Source organism: Talpa occidentalis, unplaced genomic scaffold (genome assembly GCF_014898055.3).
Source record: "Talpa occidentalis isolate TD23 unplaced genomic scaffold, MPIMG_talOcc4v2.1 talOcc4.9, whole genome shotgun sequence".
NCBI lineage: Eukaryota > Metazoa > Chordata > Mammalia > Eulipotyphla > Talpidae > Talpa > Talpa occidentalis.
This window is the reverse complement of record NW_023605305.1, coordinates 71465469-71483061: the sequence shown is the minus strand read 5'-3', so window position 1 is coordinate 71483061 and position 17593 is coordinate 71465469.

The following is a 17593-nucleotide window of genomic DNA, read 5'->3' as shown; positions in this document are numbered from 1 at the left end:
TATGAATGATTTTTTAGGAAAAAATACCTATTTGAGACTTTTGCTCATTTTTTCAATTGGATCATGGAGATAGTTCTTGTTGGATTGAGTAAGTATTTTATGTATTTCAGAAATTAGCCCCTTGTCAGACATGTGATGTGCAAATATATTCTCCCAGTTTACCCTTTTGTTTTTGTGATGGTTTCTTTTGAAGAGAATAAGCTTTTAAGTTTGATATAGTCCCACTTATTTAATTTTGCTTTTGTTTCCCTTGTTTTTGGGATGTGTCCACAAATACATCCTTGCAGTTGGTGTCCTGTAGTGTACGCCTATGTTTTCTTTTACATACTTTATGGATTCAGTTCTTATATCCGTTTTATAAGATGGACTTCCATTCAAACTTTAATGCATTTTGAATTAATTTCTGGTGTATGGAGTTAATTATGGAAGTCTTTTTTTTTTTTTTCCCATTTGGTTATCCACACTTCCCAACACCACTTGTAAAAGGTATCATTTCTCCTTTCTCAAAGACTAGCTATTCTTATTTGTGTGGGATAGTTTCTGGCCTTTGTATTCAATTCCATTGGTCTGTTTCTCTTTTTATTCCAAGGCTAAACTGTTAATTACTGGTACTGAATGCTATAGTTTGGAGTCAAGAAGTGTGATACCTGTATTTTTCTTCTTTTCCTTCAGGATTTTTTGGCTGTTCAGGGCCTTCTGTGGTCCCATGCAAATTTTATAGCTGTTTGTATTTCCTGAAATAAAGTCATTGTGATTTTGATAGGTATTACTTTGAAACATTGGATAGCTTTAGGTAATATGGTCGCTTTGATGATGTTTAGTCTTCTAATCAATGAGCAGGGGATTTCTTTCTATTTCTTTGTGTCTTCTTTTATTCACTTTAACAGAGTTTTATAGTTTTCACCTCTTTTGTTAAGTTTACTCCCAGATAAATTCATTCTTTTGGGTGACTTGTATTTTTTTAAATTTCTCTTTATTCTATATAATTTTTTGTTTATATTTAAAAATATGACTGATTTTTATTTATTGTTATGTATCTGCCACTTTCCTGTATGCATTTATTATTCTCAGTAGTTTTGTTGTTGTCTTTTGGACTATATAATTATGTAATCTGCACATAGTGGCAGTTTTACTTTTTTGAAGAGTGTAAGTAGGAGAGATCTTAGGTCCTCTCTTTGAAGGTTTGGTAGGGTTCACTGGAGAAGCCACCTGGTCCTGGCTTTTGTTCTCAGGGTGACTTGATTACTCTTTCAATTTTTGTGCTTGTGATGAATTTATTTAAGCTATTTTGTCCTGCTTCCGTCTTAGAAGGTCATATGAATGTAAAAATGTGTATTTCTTCTAGGTTCTACAGTTTGTTTGTGTAGAGGCTTTCGTAGTAAGTTCGGTTCTTATGATCTTTTGTAGTTCTGTAGCACCTGTTGTAATTTTTGCCTCTCTCATTTCTTTTTTTTCAGCAAGCCTAGCTAAGAGCTTGTCAATTTTGTTTATTTTTTCAGAGAACCTATGTTGATTTCACTGAGATTTTCTTTTTGTTTTTATTCAGATTATGTCTGTTCGGGTAAGGTAGATTTACATCCTTCTGTCTATTTGGGGGGGTTATAGGGTTAAACCTCTACAAATGGATTTTGGGGGGGTTATAGGGTTAAACCTCTACAAATGGATATTTTCACACCCTGTCCACACTGTTCCACTGGACTGCTTATCTTTCTCACTCCCACTCTGTGTTCCCACCCCTCCACCTCTGTTTGCCTCAGTATTATGGTCTGATATTAAGAGTTTGTTGTTGGCTTGATTTTTGACTGACTCTTTGGTAGGTTTCTCTATATTCCACGTATAAATGAGACCATCCAGCATTGTCTTTATCTGACTTATTTTGTTAAGTATTATGCACTCCAGTTCCATCCATGTTATTGCAAATGGTAAAAGTTCATCCTTTTCATGGATTTCATGTGTGCATACATACATGTATACATATACGTAGATACATGGCATGTGTAATACATATGCTACGTCTTCTTTCCCAACTTGTTCTCCATTTGTGTTTTCTCTTGCCTGATTGCTCTAACTAGGAAGTCCAATACTATGTTTAATAATAGTGGTGAAAGTGGACATTTTTGTATTGTACCATATTTTAGAAGAAAAGCTTTCAGTTTATCACCATTCAGAGTGATGTTTGCTTGGGGTTTGTCATATATGACCTTTATTATGTTGCGTAATGTTCCATTCATCTTCAGTTTTTGAAGATTTTTGTCATAAATGGATGCTGAATCTTGTCAAGTGCTTTTGCTACATCTATTGATACATAGGATTTTTTTGTTGAAGTTATGAATTACATAGATTAACTTTCAGATGTTGAACCATCCTGTGTTCTTAGAATAAATTCCATTTAATCATGGTGTATAATCTTTTTGATTAGGTTTGCTAAGATTTTTGCATCTATGGTTATCAGAGAAATTGGTCTATAATTGTCTTTTTCTGTATTTATTTGTCAGGTTTTAGAATTAGAGTGATGTTGGCCTATAAAATGTGTTTGGAAGCTTTCCCTTTTTCTCCATTTTTTTGAAAGAGTGCATAGGATAGATATTAATTTATCTTTGAAGATTTGGTAGAACTCACAGTGAACTGGGCCTGTACTTTTGTTCTTGGGAGTCATTTTCTTTGCTTGCGATTGATCTGTTCAAGTTTTCTTCTTCTTCCTGGTTCATTTTTGGAGGGTTGTAGATTACTATTTCTCCATTTCATCCAATTTATTGGCGTATAGGTGCTTGTAGTAATCTCTTATGATAATCTGTATTTCCGAAATGTCTATTGTAATTTCTACTCTTTCTTTTCTGCTTTTATTTAATAGATTTTTCTCTCTTTTTCTTAGTGTGTCTACCTACAGGTTTCTCTATTTTGTTGACTTCTTTCCAAAAGACCAGCTTTTGGTTTTACTCATCCTTTAGACCATCTTTTTAATTTCTATATCATTTCTTTCTGCTCAAATTTTCATTATTTCATTCCTTTTACTGACTTTTGGCTCAATTTGTTCTTTTTCTAATATCTTGATGAGAGAGGCAAGGTTCTCTATTTGAGATCTTATTTCTTGATCTGGTCTTGGATTGCTATATATTTTCTTGCTACTACTGCTTTTGCAGCATCCCATAGGTTTTCATAAGTTGTGTCTTTACTTTTTTTCATCTCTGGTAATTTTAAATTGCTTCTTTGATTTCCCCACTCATTCAATGGTTGTTCAGAGTGTGTTATTCAGTCTCCACATGTTAGAGGTTTTTCTCGCTTTGTTTCCATTATTGATGAACATCTTGATACCATTGTAATCAGAGATGATTCGATTCCAGTCTTTTTTTTTTTGTGACTCAGCATGTGGTACATCCTGGAGAATGTTCCATATTCACTTGAGAAGAATGTATATTCAAATTTTTGAGGTGCAGTAGCATATACATGCTCATTAAACCTATGTGGCTGAAATCCTCATTTATGACTATCATTTCCTTGTTTATTTTCTGATTGTTTTATCCATTGGTGAAACTGGGATTGATGTCCCTGATGATTATTGCATTGCTGTCAATGTCTGGTTTCAGATTTGATAATAATTTCTTATATATTTTGATGTTTCTTATTTGCTTAAATAATGATGAGTGTTATGTTTTCCTGATGTATAGATCTCTTAATCATTTTATAGTGTCCATCTCTGCCTTTTGTTACCTTTTTTTAGCTGGAAGTCTGCTTTTTATGATATAAAGTATGGTTTTCCCTGCCTTTTCCTGGGTCCCATTTGCTTGTAAGATTACCTTCCAACCTTTTACTTTAAGTCTGTTTATTTTTGGAGTTCAGTGAATCTCCTTGACATAACAGAAAGTTGGATTTTGTTTTTGGTTCCAACTGGCCACTCCATGCCTTTTGATTGATGAACTCAGTCTGCTTACATTTAGGGCGATTATTTTTTTTTTTTTTAATAGAGGCATGATTTATTTATTTATTATTTGTTTGTTTGTTTGTTTTGTTTATACATGCACTGGGTACAGTCAGAAGCGCGGGAGGGTGAGAGAATTCACCAGAGCCAGAGCGGGGAGCAGAGCAGGCAGAAGGACCAAAGTACACTGCCGAGGGGAGCAGCGGGCAGCAGGAGAGGTCTGCGCGCCATGTGGGACCCTCCTCCAGTGGCCGGGGAGCAGCGGGGGATCGAACCGGCGCCGCAGAGGCCGCAGGCAGCCTCGCAACCCAGTGCTCAACCGCTGCACCATCGGGGAGGCCCTAGGGCGATTATTGATATGTGAGGATCTGTTGTTGCCATTTTGTTTATAATTTTCTGTTCTACCTAACTTGTCATTCATTTTTTTTATTATGCTTCCTCCCTTTAATTTAGGTAGGCAAGTACCTTTCAATATTTCCTGTAGGTAGAGGTCCAGTTTGGCAAATTCCCTTCATCTCTGTTTGTCTGAGAAGACCTTTATTTCTTCCTTGAATTTGAAGAAGAATCTTGCAGGATAAAGTATTCTTGCCTGCAAATTGATATTTTAAATATGTCATTCAGTCTCTCCTTCCCAGTAGGGTTTCCTTCTAGAAGTCTGATATTGGTCTTACAGAATTTCTTTTATATGTCATCTGCTTTTGCCCCAAGTCACCTTCAATATTCTTTTCTTTATTTTGAATTCTTGACTATGTGTCTTAATGTAGATCTTATATTTAGATAACCAGGTGTTCTTTTAGCTCCGTGAATTTGTTTCTTTCCCAAATTTGAGGAGTTTTCCTCTATTATTTCTTTAAATAGATTGTCTGTTCCCTTCTCTCTCTCACTTCCTCTTCTGGAATACCCATTATCCCTATGTTGTTTTTCCTCTAAAGTCATACATGTCTTGAACTGTTTTTTCTTTTTGTCTTTCTTCTTCCACCTGGGTCTTTTGTGTATTATGATTCAGGGTTACTAATTAAGACCTGCATTTGGCCTGTCTGCTCCATAGCATCCTATAGGACTTCTTTCAGCTCCTCTATTGATCATTTTATATTCTGTAACTCCCTTTTTTTCTTATTTAAATTTTCAACTTCTAATTTCTATAGAGTTAAAATGTTCATTAATTATATTTCTCAAATAATTTATTAATTTTTCTGCATTTTCTTTCATTTCTTTAAAATTTCTCATCATGGAAATTTCAAAGTTTCTGTCTGATAGGAAGATAAGATCTTCCATATCTTTGTGGTTAGGTTCTGGGAAGTTGTTCTGTCCTTGTTGTGACATTTTCCTTTGAGGTCTCAAGTTGCCTTGCATTGTGGTTTTTGGTCTGCCCATTTTGCTGCATTAGATTTTCTCCCCTGAAATTCTGTACTCTCCAGCAGTAACAAATTGGAAACTTCAGGGGAAGCCCAAGAGATCACATAGGGTAGGAAGATGGGTACCACTCCCCATACCCCAACTTAGCTACTAGCACAAGAAATCTTCTGTTTGTGGGCTCTGTTCCCTGTGGTTACCTATAGTTTCTGACTACACACTCTAGACACAGGTTCAGAGGTTTTGGGATAGGGAAGTGTGGGATTATTCTCTGTTTTTCTAAAGACTGATGTCCAGAAGCCTCATGTTGAAAAGTCTGTGAGAACAATATGGCTGTTCTTTCTCCTACCTTATGGCTAGACAGACTCTCTTGCTTGCAGCCTCTTTGTGAACAGAGTCCAGAGGTTGTACATGTGAAAGGGGGGAGCAATGGGTATGCCCCAGTCTTTGAGAAGCCCACAGTCTAGAAGCTCTCTGTCAAAAAGTGTATGCCTGCAATATGCTCCATGGGAACCCTGAACAAGCCACCAAACAATCCAAGTTTACTGAGGCCTCCCATAGCCTCTCAGTAAGTGCAGACTATAGGTTGTGTATATTGGGGGGTGGGGGCAGGAGGAATAAGTGTCCTATGCCCCACCACGGTGATCACAGACTCTCATTGGAGCCCAGAGGCCATGTTGGGCATGACCATGTGGCTTTCTCCACTGTCAAATCCAATTTCTGGTCACCTGGTGTCCCTTATTGAACTGTGCAACAGTTCACACATTGCTCTCACTTTAATTATTCTCCCTCACTACTTCCCAGTCTGGTGGGAGAGCCTGGGGGACTGATAGGAGAAAGGGGGCTAATAGCCTTTGCAGTGAACTGGGACTGTTCCTGACTTACTGTTTCTCAGTGTTTCCTTCCCTTTCTGATGGTTTCTTGCTCTCCTTGCTGAGACCCTGATCCTCACTTTCCCAGCCCCATTCAAGAGGTGGCTTCTCCCTTCAGGTGCTTATCCTTGGTATGCTTGAGGGAAGTGATGACTCAAGGATGTCATCATCTCTCCCTCCTGCTTCATGGATCTTTTGAGTTATCATTTTGTTCTCCATTTTATTTATTCCTGACCTAAACTTTATTACTTCTTTCTTTCTATTGGTTTTAGAATTCGTTTGTCTTCCCCCCGCCCCAGTTCCTTCAGCTGTAGAGTTAAAATGTTTGAGATTTTTCCTTTTTTTTTTTTAATGTGGGCTTGTATACCTATGAACTTCATTATAGAAACACTTTTTTTTTTTTTTTGGAAGATTCAGTATTATATTTTTTTTTTTAAAGAATTTTTTTTTTTTAAAGATTTATTTATACAAGCACTGGGTATAGTCAGAAGCGCAGGAGAGTGAGAGAATTCACCAGAGCCCGAGCAGGGAGCAGAGCAGGCAGAAGGACCGAAGTACACCGCTGAAGGGAGCAGCAGGCGGCAGGAGAGGTCCGCGCGCCATGTGGGACCCTCCTCCGGTGACCGGGGAACAGCCGGGGATCGAACCGGAGCTGAAAAGCTGCTGGCAGCTTCGCAACCCAGCGCTCAACCGCTGCGCCACTGGGGAGGCCCTATAGAAACACTTTTAGAACACCACATGTGATCTGGTAGATTGTATCTCCAGATACTTTTGAATTTCTTATTTGACCAGGAGTTGTCAGAAGCATTTTGTTTAGCCTCACCATGTTTTGGTTTATTCCAGGATTCTTTTTGTCATTAATTTCTATTTTTATGCCACAGTGATCTGAGAAGATCTTTAATATAATTTCTATTTTCATATACTTTCTAAGCCATGTTTTGAGTCCCAGCATATGATCTATTCTTGAGACTGTCCCAAGTGCACTTGAGAGGAATGTGTATTCATTTCTTTTTGGGCAGAAGGCTCTGTAAATGTCTGTTAAGTCAATCTCATCCAACACTTCATTTAAAGCTTATTTCCTTATTAACTATCTGTCTGGATGATCTATTCCTTTGGTGTGTTAAGGTCCCCAGCAATTATTGTACTTTGTCAATATGTTCATTTAGTTCTGTTAATAGTTGCTTTAAATAATTAGGTGTAGCTGTCTTAGGTATATTAATATTAATGACAGTTATATCTTCTTGATGAATTGTACCCCTTGATCATGATGTAGTATCCATCTTTGTCCCTGATTACCTTTTTTAGGGTGAAAGTATAGTTGATCAGATATTAGAATAACAGTTCATGTTTTCTTTCTGAGTTATTGGCTTGAAGCACCTTGCCCCAGCCTTTCTTCTTACCTTTTTGTTTGTTTTAAGTGGGTTTGTTGTAAACAAAGTATAGATGGCTAAATCTTTTTAATCCAATTTGTCATTCTATGACTTTTAACTTGTGATTCCAGGTGAGTCATATTTAAGGTGATTATTGATATAAGATGTTTATTTATTATCATTCTGTTTTTTTGAATGTTTTTTCTCTTGTTTCTTTTTCCATTTGTTTATCTCTGCTCTTTCATCTGATTGGCTTTCCTTAATGGTTGTCTCAGTTTCTTCATTCATTCTTCTGTGTGCTTCTATTCTAGATTTTTTTCTTAGAGGTTACTATTGGAGTTATAATAAACTTACTATGTCTTTTAAAAATCCTTCAAATGAGTTGATATTAAACTCATTGACATTCACCTATACAGGTACTTTTCTTCCTCCCCTTTAGTGTTTTGTTGTGGACTCATAATATTCGTGTTCATGCTTCTGATTTTCTGTTCCCATTGTCAATTAGTTCAGAGTTTTATATTCCTTTTTCTTGTAGAAGGCTCCTCTCAACACTTCTTATAGGGCAGGTCTGATGGTGGCAAATTCCATTAGCTTCTGTTTGCCTGGGAAAGCCTTTATTTCACCTTCATATTTGAATGATAATTTTGCAGGATATAATATTCTTGTCTTTTAAGATTAAGCATTTCATTCCACTCCCTTATTTGTTAACAGGGTGACTGGAGCAAAACCTGAGGAAAGCCTGCTTTGGGTAACTTTGTAAATAAATCTTTTTTTTTTTTTTAAAGAGAATATTTTTTTTATTTTTTATTATTATTATTTTTTAAGATTGATTTTATTTATTTGGGTTTTTTGTTTATTTATTTATTTATTTATACAAGCACTGGGTACAGTCAGAAGCGCGGGAGGGTGAGAGAATTCACCAGAGCCAGAGCGGGGAGCAGAGCAGGCAGAAGGACCGAAGCACACTGCTGAGGGGAGCAGCGGGCTGCAGGAGAGGTCTGCGCGCCATGTGGGACCCTCCTCAGGTGGCCAGGGAGCACCGGGGATCAAACTGGCACTGCAGAGTATGCAGGCAGCTTTGCAACCCAGCACTCAACCGCTGCGCCACCTGGGAGGCCCAAATGTCAGTCTTTCCAAACCTACTAACTAGTGACTAAAGAAGGAGCCAGATACAGAAGATTTAACAATGAGTGCCCAGTCTTTGCATCTCTGTTGTGCATTCTTTAGGGAAGGAAGGTATTAAATCCTGCATTGCCTTTCTCTAGCATCAGCATATCTTTCTTTAGGTTGGAACAATGTAGAAATAGAAGCCTCTCCTGTCAAGAATTTACATTCTAAATGCCAGTGTTCCTGCCTGCATAGTCCAAATTCAAACTTGTATTTATTGGAATAGTTATCACAGAGTAAAGTCTGTCAGATGACTTCTGGGGGTTGAATCCTCATTTTGATTATCTAATAAATACTTTGTCTAATTATAATTGAGTCTTTATTTCTGGTTAACAGAGGGCAATGAAGGCTGATTGTTTAATGGGTATAGTTTCAGTTTTTGATAATGAAAAAGGCCTAGAGATGGATAGAGTTGATGGATGCACCACAACGTGACTGTACTTAGTTCTACTGAACTACACACTTAAAACTGATTAATTTTATGTTGTGTATTTCACCACAATAAAAAATAATGACAATGCAAAATAAGGATAGAACAATGTACAGGAACAAAATATTTCTCTGTATCTGCTGCCTCAAGTGAGCCTACTGTCCACAGTGAGCAGATAGCTTTTATGGTATGGAAAAAAAACTTTTATTTGCTTATTCAGTCAAACAAATATGAGGCAGAATACCTGGTCAATGCTCTCCTTTAGATGGCTTTGGATATTATTTTTTTTTAAATATTTATTTATTTATTTATACAAGCACTGGGAACAGTCAGAAGCGCGGGAGGGTGAGAGAATTCACCAGAGCCAGAGCAGGGAGCAGAACAGGCAGAAGGACCGAAGTACACTGCTGAGGGGAGCAGCGGGCGGCAGGAGAGGTCTGCGAGCCATGTGGGACCCTCCTCTGGTGGCCAGGGATCGAACCGGCACTGCAGAGGCTGTGGGCAGTTTCGCAACCCAGCGCTCAACCGCTGCGCCTAGGTGGCTTTGGATATTAAAGGGGTATGAGGGTAGACAGGACTAGTCAGGGAATGGGACTCAGAGTTCCTGTAGTGTAGACATGTAGATTAATGCCTCTTCATGGATTCCATGTTCACTGAGGTGTCAGGGGGGTTAGCATGTGTTCCACAGGTCTTTGGAAAGTTTGACAATATAATGTTTATTCTTGGTTGCTTCTTTTGGCATTTGCATGTGCACCTTAGGTAACAGGTTAGAACCTGCTTCAGTTTCTGTTGGTCAAGCTCATTTGACTTTGCAAAAACTGTCAATAGCTTGTTTAAATGGAGGAGGTGAAGATACTCAGCAAGAAGAGAACGAAGAACACGCTTTGGATGGTGGAAAGAATAGACAACCAAAAGGAGGCATCACAAGACCAGAACCTGACTCACAAGGAGGTGGGGATACAGGGATTGACATGACCATTAACTCAGCTATAGAAATCAAGATCCTTAGGTGCCGAAGACCAGCCTCAGCAAACTGGGTGTCAAGGGTTCCTGAAGTATGGGAGGGCATCGGCGCAATTGAGGAATGGATCAGACACACGCAATGTCTTGCGTTAGTATGTCTCTCTCTCCTGAGTGTCTCAACAAGCCTTTATTTATTCATTTTTAGCAAGCAGTGAGATCATGTGCATAGAAGCAAAGCAGAAACAATCAGTGCATTCTTTTCCCATAGACTTTTGGCTGCTATATGTTCTCAGCAAGAAGGCAACCTTCAAGGTTAGTAGATAAAAAACTAAACCTTACACTAAAACTCATTATTTCAGCTAGACAATTGCCTAGGACAGCCGATAGCTGCCGGTACACTCCTATCAGCTAAAGCCTATGCATCAAAAGACTCTTCTATTCATATGGCCTTCAGCCAGAGACCAGTTGCTTTTTGGTTATCAGATAACAGGGTTTTCTACCTAGAAACTTCTTAACACTACTAACTTCATTTAAAAACGTTCCTAAGAAACTTCTGAAAAAAAAAAAGCAAAAGAAGGACTTACTATAATCATTGTCCTGGCTTGCTTGTCAGGCATGTTCATGTATAACAAACTCTTTCCCATTGTCAGGCAGGCCAAATTGTTCAGTGTTTAATTATCAAGCAAGTAATTCTCCGTGCCATGTGCTTAAAATATTCTTATACATATATTTTATTGCCCAATGTATTTTCTGAGAGGTTTTTCTCTTTTTATGACCAGGAACAAAAAAACAAAGGGATTTATATAGGTTATAGATTAATCTTCAGCCTCACGGTGTGAGGCACAAGGAATCTTCAGCCCCACAGTTGAGGCCCTTTTTTAGCTGCTTGCCAGTGTCTTATTTGGCTGGGGCAGCAAGGACCCCCGCACTTAGGCATCAGTGCCTTATCACAAGGTGTAAGACCCAAGCACATACCAGACAGCTGTAGCGAGTGTCCAGAGCACAGACCCAAAGGTAAAGATATAGAGATTGGGCCCATTGTGAAATCTCTGATTCGTTTCAGATTCTGCAGTTATACAAAGTCAGCAGCAAACAGGTCATTCCACAAAGGAGTGGAAGAAAATAAGACTCCCAAAGAAAATAAGACTATATCAGTGCAGTCTCTGCACTGGCACAGGGCAGCAGTCCTGCCCACCTGTACCTATGCAGGTGCTTCTTTTCACCAACTCTCTCCCTCTGCAGGGCAGCAGCTTCCTGCCTGCCCGTTACCTGTACCATGCCTGGGCTTCCCTTCACTGACCTCCGTCTGCTGAGGCAGGTCTCCTCGAGGCCGCCCGCCTGCGACCATGCAGGCCTCTCTTAGCAAGCCTGTCCCTTCTGGGCAGCTCTTCCTGCCCGCTTGTCTATGCAAGTGTCCTTCATTCTTCTGTCCCTTTCCCTAATAAACCTGTTCTCGAAATATAACTACCATCTCTGTCTAGTGGAGAAACTCGCCTGGGGAACTCGCGGCGTGCTGCTGAAACGGGAGCTCTGGTGAAACCTTTCCCAGAGTGAGCCCAAGAACCCCGCACTCCAAACCCACCAGCTCCAAAAAACACATCACGTTGCATGACATGCTTAACTTCTGCAAAATACTTTCAAGCCATGGTTTCATCTCTTTGATTTTAGGATTATTTCATAGAAAGAACTCTGAAAGATGGATAGTCTCTTTGTAAGAGACCTTGACATGAATAAAGGAAAATCTCCCTTTACAAGGGTGACACCCTTACTGTACTGTACAAGGGAAGACTAAATCTCTTTTCACGCTGATCAGTGGGGAAGGCAGCAACTTAAATCTGCACTACACTACAGCCCTACCCTTCTTTACTGTGCCTTTCTTGGTGACCTCCCATAACTGACCTTCCCTCCCCCTCCACCACATCCTTTGTCTTTATCTGAAGATATTAAAGGATGTCACTGAAGCCATTTCAGCAAGTTACTCAGATTTACACGTATACAGGAGGTATACATGTAATTATTAAACTTATTTTATTTTTTTCTCCTATCAATCTCATCAGTCTGTCTGACGTTAATTTGATTTGTTGCCAACTGAAAGAACCAAAAGGGGAAAGGGGAATCTCATCCTTTTCTCCACAATTATGAAATATTTTTGACAAAATAACACAGCACTAAGATTTCCAAAGTAAAAAATAGATATTTGTAATGACTTCCCTTCTTCTCTAAATATTCGTAGAACAACAAAACATATATTTTCAAGAGTAGAAATTCCATATAGCACTAGAAAAATATTATTTGGCCACCAGAAATTAAAAGGAAAATATTGGAAAGCATGAGCAAATATGTGCCCCAAAATTCATCTAATAGAAATTCAGAAGAACACAGAGAAAGAAATTATTGCATATAGATTATATGCAAAAATTTTGAAGGATAGACCACCCTATCATTCTTAACCAAAACTTCTCACTGTGTGTCACTTTGGCATGTTGATTATTTTAAGTTAGAGTCAATTGAGGCCCTGCAGCCACAAGAGAAACTTTTACTACTTGCTTAACCACCTACCAGAATTTAAGTTGGGGGTGTTACCCAGATTTTGGTTATCTTCAGAAATAACCTTTCCATTGGATAAATCTATCTTTATGACAAGTAATGACAGAGCATCTGGTCTTTTTCTCATGTGAGTCCCCCTCCTCTTTCCCTGAATACCCGGGCTCTAGCAGCCTCCTTAGCTTAAGAGAAATACACTGGTTTTGTCTCATTTACTTTAGCACTTATCTCCATGTAGATTACCATATGTATTTAATTGAATTTCTTCTTTTTTCCCTACTTCTCTATCTGATGTTAATTTGCTCTCTTGACCAGTTAGAGAAGAGACAAGAGGAGCAAGGGGAAAATTTTCTCTCTGCCCTTAGAGTACTGACACAGACATAGAAGAAAACACTGAAACTGTAGAAGTTCACTCTTCAGGTTAAATAGAATATAATGAGTTGAACATAACAAGTGAGAGAAATGTCCTACAAGAAATGTATATTGGGGGCCTCCCTGGTGGTGCAGGGGTTAAAGACAGCACTGTCAAGCTGTCACCAGCATGAGTTCGATCCCTGGGCAGGGAGTTGCACACCTGGCTCAGCAGACCTCTCCTGGCTCGCCCGCTGCTCCCCTCAGCAGTGTATTTCAGTAGATCTGCCTGTTATGTTCCCCACTTTCTGGTGGATCCTCTCACTCCCCGCACCTCTGGTAGCACCCCAGTTCTTGCATGCATAAATAAATAAATCTTTAAAAAAAAAAAGAAATGTATATTGGATGAAATTTTAGCACTCTAAAAGAGAAACAGAAAATCTTAAAGCATCCAGGAGATATAAAGGAAACGAGGTTCTCCCTGGTGGCACAAGGGGTTAAGCACAGCACTATGAAGCAATCTGCAGCCACTACAACATGAGTTTGATCCCCAGCCAGGGAGCTGACCCACATGGCGGCATGGCGCAGCAGATCTCTCCTGTCTCACCCTCTGCTCCCTTCAGCTGTGTATTTCAGTCAGTCTGCCTGTTGTGCTCCCCGCTCTGTCTCTGGTGAACCGTCTCACCTCCCGTACCTCTGGCCTGTACCCCAGTTCTTGTATGCATAAATAAATAAATCTTTAAAAAAATAAACAGAAAACAAGAGATTACATATGTATTACCTGCTACAAGTTACAGAGAATGAGGCTTAACAGCTAAAAGCATAACAAGAAATTCTTTGGGTGCATTCCAGCCACAGCAAAATAAGTTCGACAAAGCCATCAAAAATCTAGATTTCTTGCTGCTCTCTAAAATTGTACCAAAACAGTGCTTAAAATAGTGCCAAAGGACAGTGCCAATTTGGGGGACAGGTCACTGTCTGTGCTAACAATTACATGTGCTAACAATTTTGAAACCACTCAGGCTCAGGGAACAACAATGGGGTTCACTTACAAATAGGAATTTGTAGAAACAAAGAGGGTCTGGGGCCACAAATGGCCACCTGTCTCACCCCAAATAGTGTTTGCAGAGTCCAGTAGTTCCTGACAAAAGGCTGCTCAAGCAAGATGGTGCTGTCCCCTCATGAGAGCCTGAAGCTGGTGACACACTGGCCAGCGGGGTACCACAGTCCAACTCATGATGTCAGATGGAGGTGCTTAAATGTGGGGCCACAGATGTGATGCTGTAGCAACTATCAACAACAGTCTGAAGGCTGAGCTGGACAGCACCAGCACAGGACCCAACAACAGCATCAGGAAGCAGTGCTGGGTGATAAGAGTTGGGATGGACAGCTGTCAAGGCAGCTGGACACAGAGTGCTGGTCACCTGTCAACAGCGCTGGTCCCCACCAATCACCATGAGGCAGTTTCAGAGCCACAAGTGTTGCAGCTCTCTGTGAGTTGTGGATACCAATAATCAATAATAAACAGCTCTTGTGCACTGTTGGCATAAGCCAACCACAACAGGTTCTTTTTGAGACAACAGGCCAAGCCAGCAGTGCTCTTTGCAGGCAGTGTCAGAAGCAAGGCCAGAGGCAGGTGCAGTGGCTGGGGCTCTGTGCAGGTCTCCAGAGGTCTGCAGGTCTGCTGAATCCCAGGGAGGCCACCTGATTGAGCTTCTTCTTTGAAGGTTGTCTGCTGAATCCTCTCTTCAGACGCTAGGAGTATAATCCATCAAGCTGCCTCTTGCTCTGCCTTATATCCTCTTTCAGGGTCCCCCACCTGCAATCCTGATTGGATCTTTTCATCCCTAAGCATATAATTGGTACTCATTAGCACCAATCAGGTCATTTCCAATTTTCAATCCAAAAAATTACTAATGGCACTGAGGTTGAACCTGATCAGTCCATTTACAGTCCAGGTGCCAAATACGAACAGGAAAAGCCTGGCACCCACACAGACTTAACCTGCCCTGAGGTCAGGGCAGGTTCACAGGCCAGTAGGCTCTGAGGAGCCAGGGCTAGAACTGGCCTCAGTGAGGGGCAGGGGCACTTTGCACCCCGTGCCCCTTCAGTGGGCAAGGGGGGAGGGCAGCAGCACTGGGACATAGGTCCCCGCTGCTGCAGGGTGGCCTCCAGGAACTTGGCATTCCAAGGCCTCCCTGCCTGCAGCTGGAGGGTGCTGCAGCACAGAGCTGGCCTAGTAGGAACCTAGTAGGAACCACTAATCCTCCCTACAACCTGGCCCAGGGGCCATGGAGCTTGGGGGCTGTCTCTAGTGCTAGAGCTTGCTCTGGCATTGGGCAACCTTGCCACTGCCACCACTTTGGGGAACCTCCACTGCCTGCCTCTGCTTCCGGTTGCTTGAGCAACAAAGGAAGGAAGAAATGGATGGTGGATGTAGAACTTGCTTTGATCTGACTCCATCTTGTCTCTAAGCTACCATTTGAAACTTCTCAGTGAGAATTAAACAGCCTGATTCAGCCGTTCAGTGACTATGGAAGACAAGAGATCATTTGCTGACAGTGGCAACAGATTTCCTCACTGCAGCTTTCTGTCTGGAGACTTTGCCCACTAATCATAGATATACAGATTGACTTAAGTACCAATGCAAAATGTTTCACAACAAATAACTTACACTTGGACAACTTCCTGATCCTTTAAAACTGCCCAGTGCCCTGACAGTGTGGGCATATGCCTTGAGACTGCCCCTTGTTTGTGGACCTAATCATGATTCCTATTCTCAAATAAACACCTTTCTGATTATACCAATCAGCACAACTTCTCAGTCAACAATAGAGAATCAAGACTGTCCACTCTTCCAGGCAAAGCAGTGAGTCAGGCTGATGTAAGACTCTGATCAGCAATGCTGAATTATAGAAGGTAGCATGAAGCAGTATTCTCAGATTTCTAAAGTAAAATGATTTCAACTTGGAATTCTATAACCTTTTAAGCTATCATCTGATTGTAAGTGAAGCAAAGGTGCTTGGAAGGTGAAAGTATTTTTAGAGATTATAGTCCCTAGAACATCTGTGATGGAAATGAATGTAATTAATTTACAATTTTAAAAGGGCCTCCCAAGTGGCGCAGTGGGTTGAGCGCAATGCTGTAAAGCTGTCCACAGTCTCTGCAGTGCCAGTTCGATTCCCCGCCAGCCAGGGAGATACCCACATGGCACGGCAGACCTCTCCTCTCTTGCCTACTGCTCCCCTCAGCAGTGGTTTTAGTCCATCTGCCTGTTCTGCTCTCCACTTTTGTCTCTGGTAAATATTCTCAATCCCCTCCACACCTCTGGCCTGCACCTCAGTTCTTGTATAAGTATGTAAATAAATAAATAAATCTTTAAAAAAATTAAATTTCATAAACTTTCTTTGGCACTAGATAACAAAAAAAAATGTAGTCAGTAAATTAATCAGTAAAACAATGAGTCAAATGATTCTTGAGGCCTATGTGAAGATCCAGGTGATTTCAAAAGACAATGTCTTGGCAGGCTAAGGTTCTTGTTTTATTCAGGTAAATAGCAAAAATAGCTAACTTCACATATAATTTTTTAATCTTAAAATATGTACATTAAATATTTAATAGAAACCACTAGATGAAAAGAAATATACGACTTTCTAAAGAGTCACAGAATAATCTTAAGCTACATTCAACATTGTTTTTCTATCAATTATTTTATTACTGTAATTAGATCTTTACAAAGTTTCTTGTCACCATCTGTGCTTTGTTAATAAATTATAGTTACAAGCTGTAGGGTAAGTGATTATCAGGCTTTTCTGCACTCCTGCCATTAGGATTGCCCTACCTGATGGGGCACCTGCATTTTGTTACATTGTTACAAGTTATGTTGTTTACTTCTGTGGGCCATGGCAGCAGATTGAGATATTCTCCAAGAGAAGCAGAGGCAGGAGAGTGAACAAGAGAGAAAGGAGAAAGAATGCCAGAGAAGCCCAAAGTGAAGACTTGCCCAGGGCTTGGAGACCTTCCGGCCTCCTGGCCCAACCACTCCCCCCACCTCCGCACCTCTACCTGCCATGTATCTGGTTGCTGCACTACATGTAAAAGCTCAATAAAAGCCTGAGAAAAGAGGTAAAGGATTGATACAAAGAAAACTATAAAACACTGTTAAAAGAAATAGAAGAAGACACAAAGAAATGGAAAGACATCCCCTGCTCATGGATTGGAAGAATTAACATTATCAAAATGGCCATCAAACCAAAAGCAATTTACAGATTCAATGCTATTCCAATAAAAATTTCAATGACATTCTTCAAAGAAATAGAACAAATATTGATGAAATTCATATGGAGCCACCAAAAACCTCAAATAGCCAAAGCTCTCCTGGAAAAAAAAGAAGGGAATGGAGTATCACACTCCCAGACTTCAAACTATACTACAAAGCCATTATAATCAAAACTGCATGGTATTGGAACAAGAGCGATGCACAGACCAATGGAACCGAATAGAAAATCCAGAAATAAACCCACAGATTTACGGTCAACTAATCTTTGACAAAGGAGCAAAGAATATGCACTGGAGCAAAGAAAGTTTGTTCAATAAATGGTTCTGGGAAAACTGGGTCATTACATAC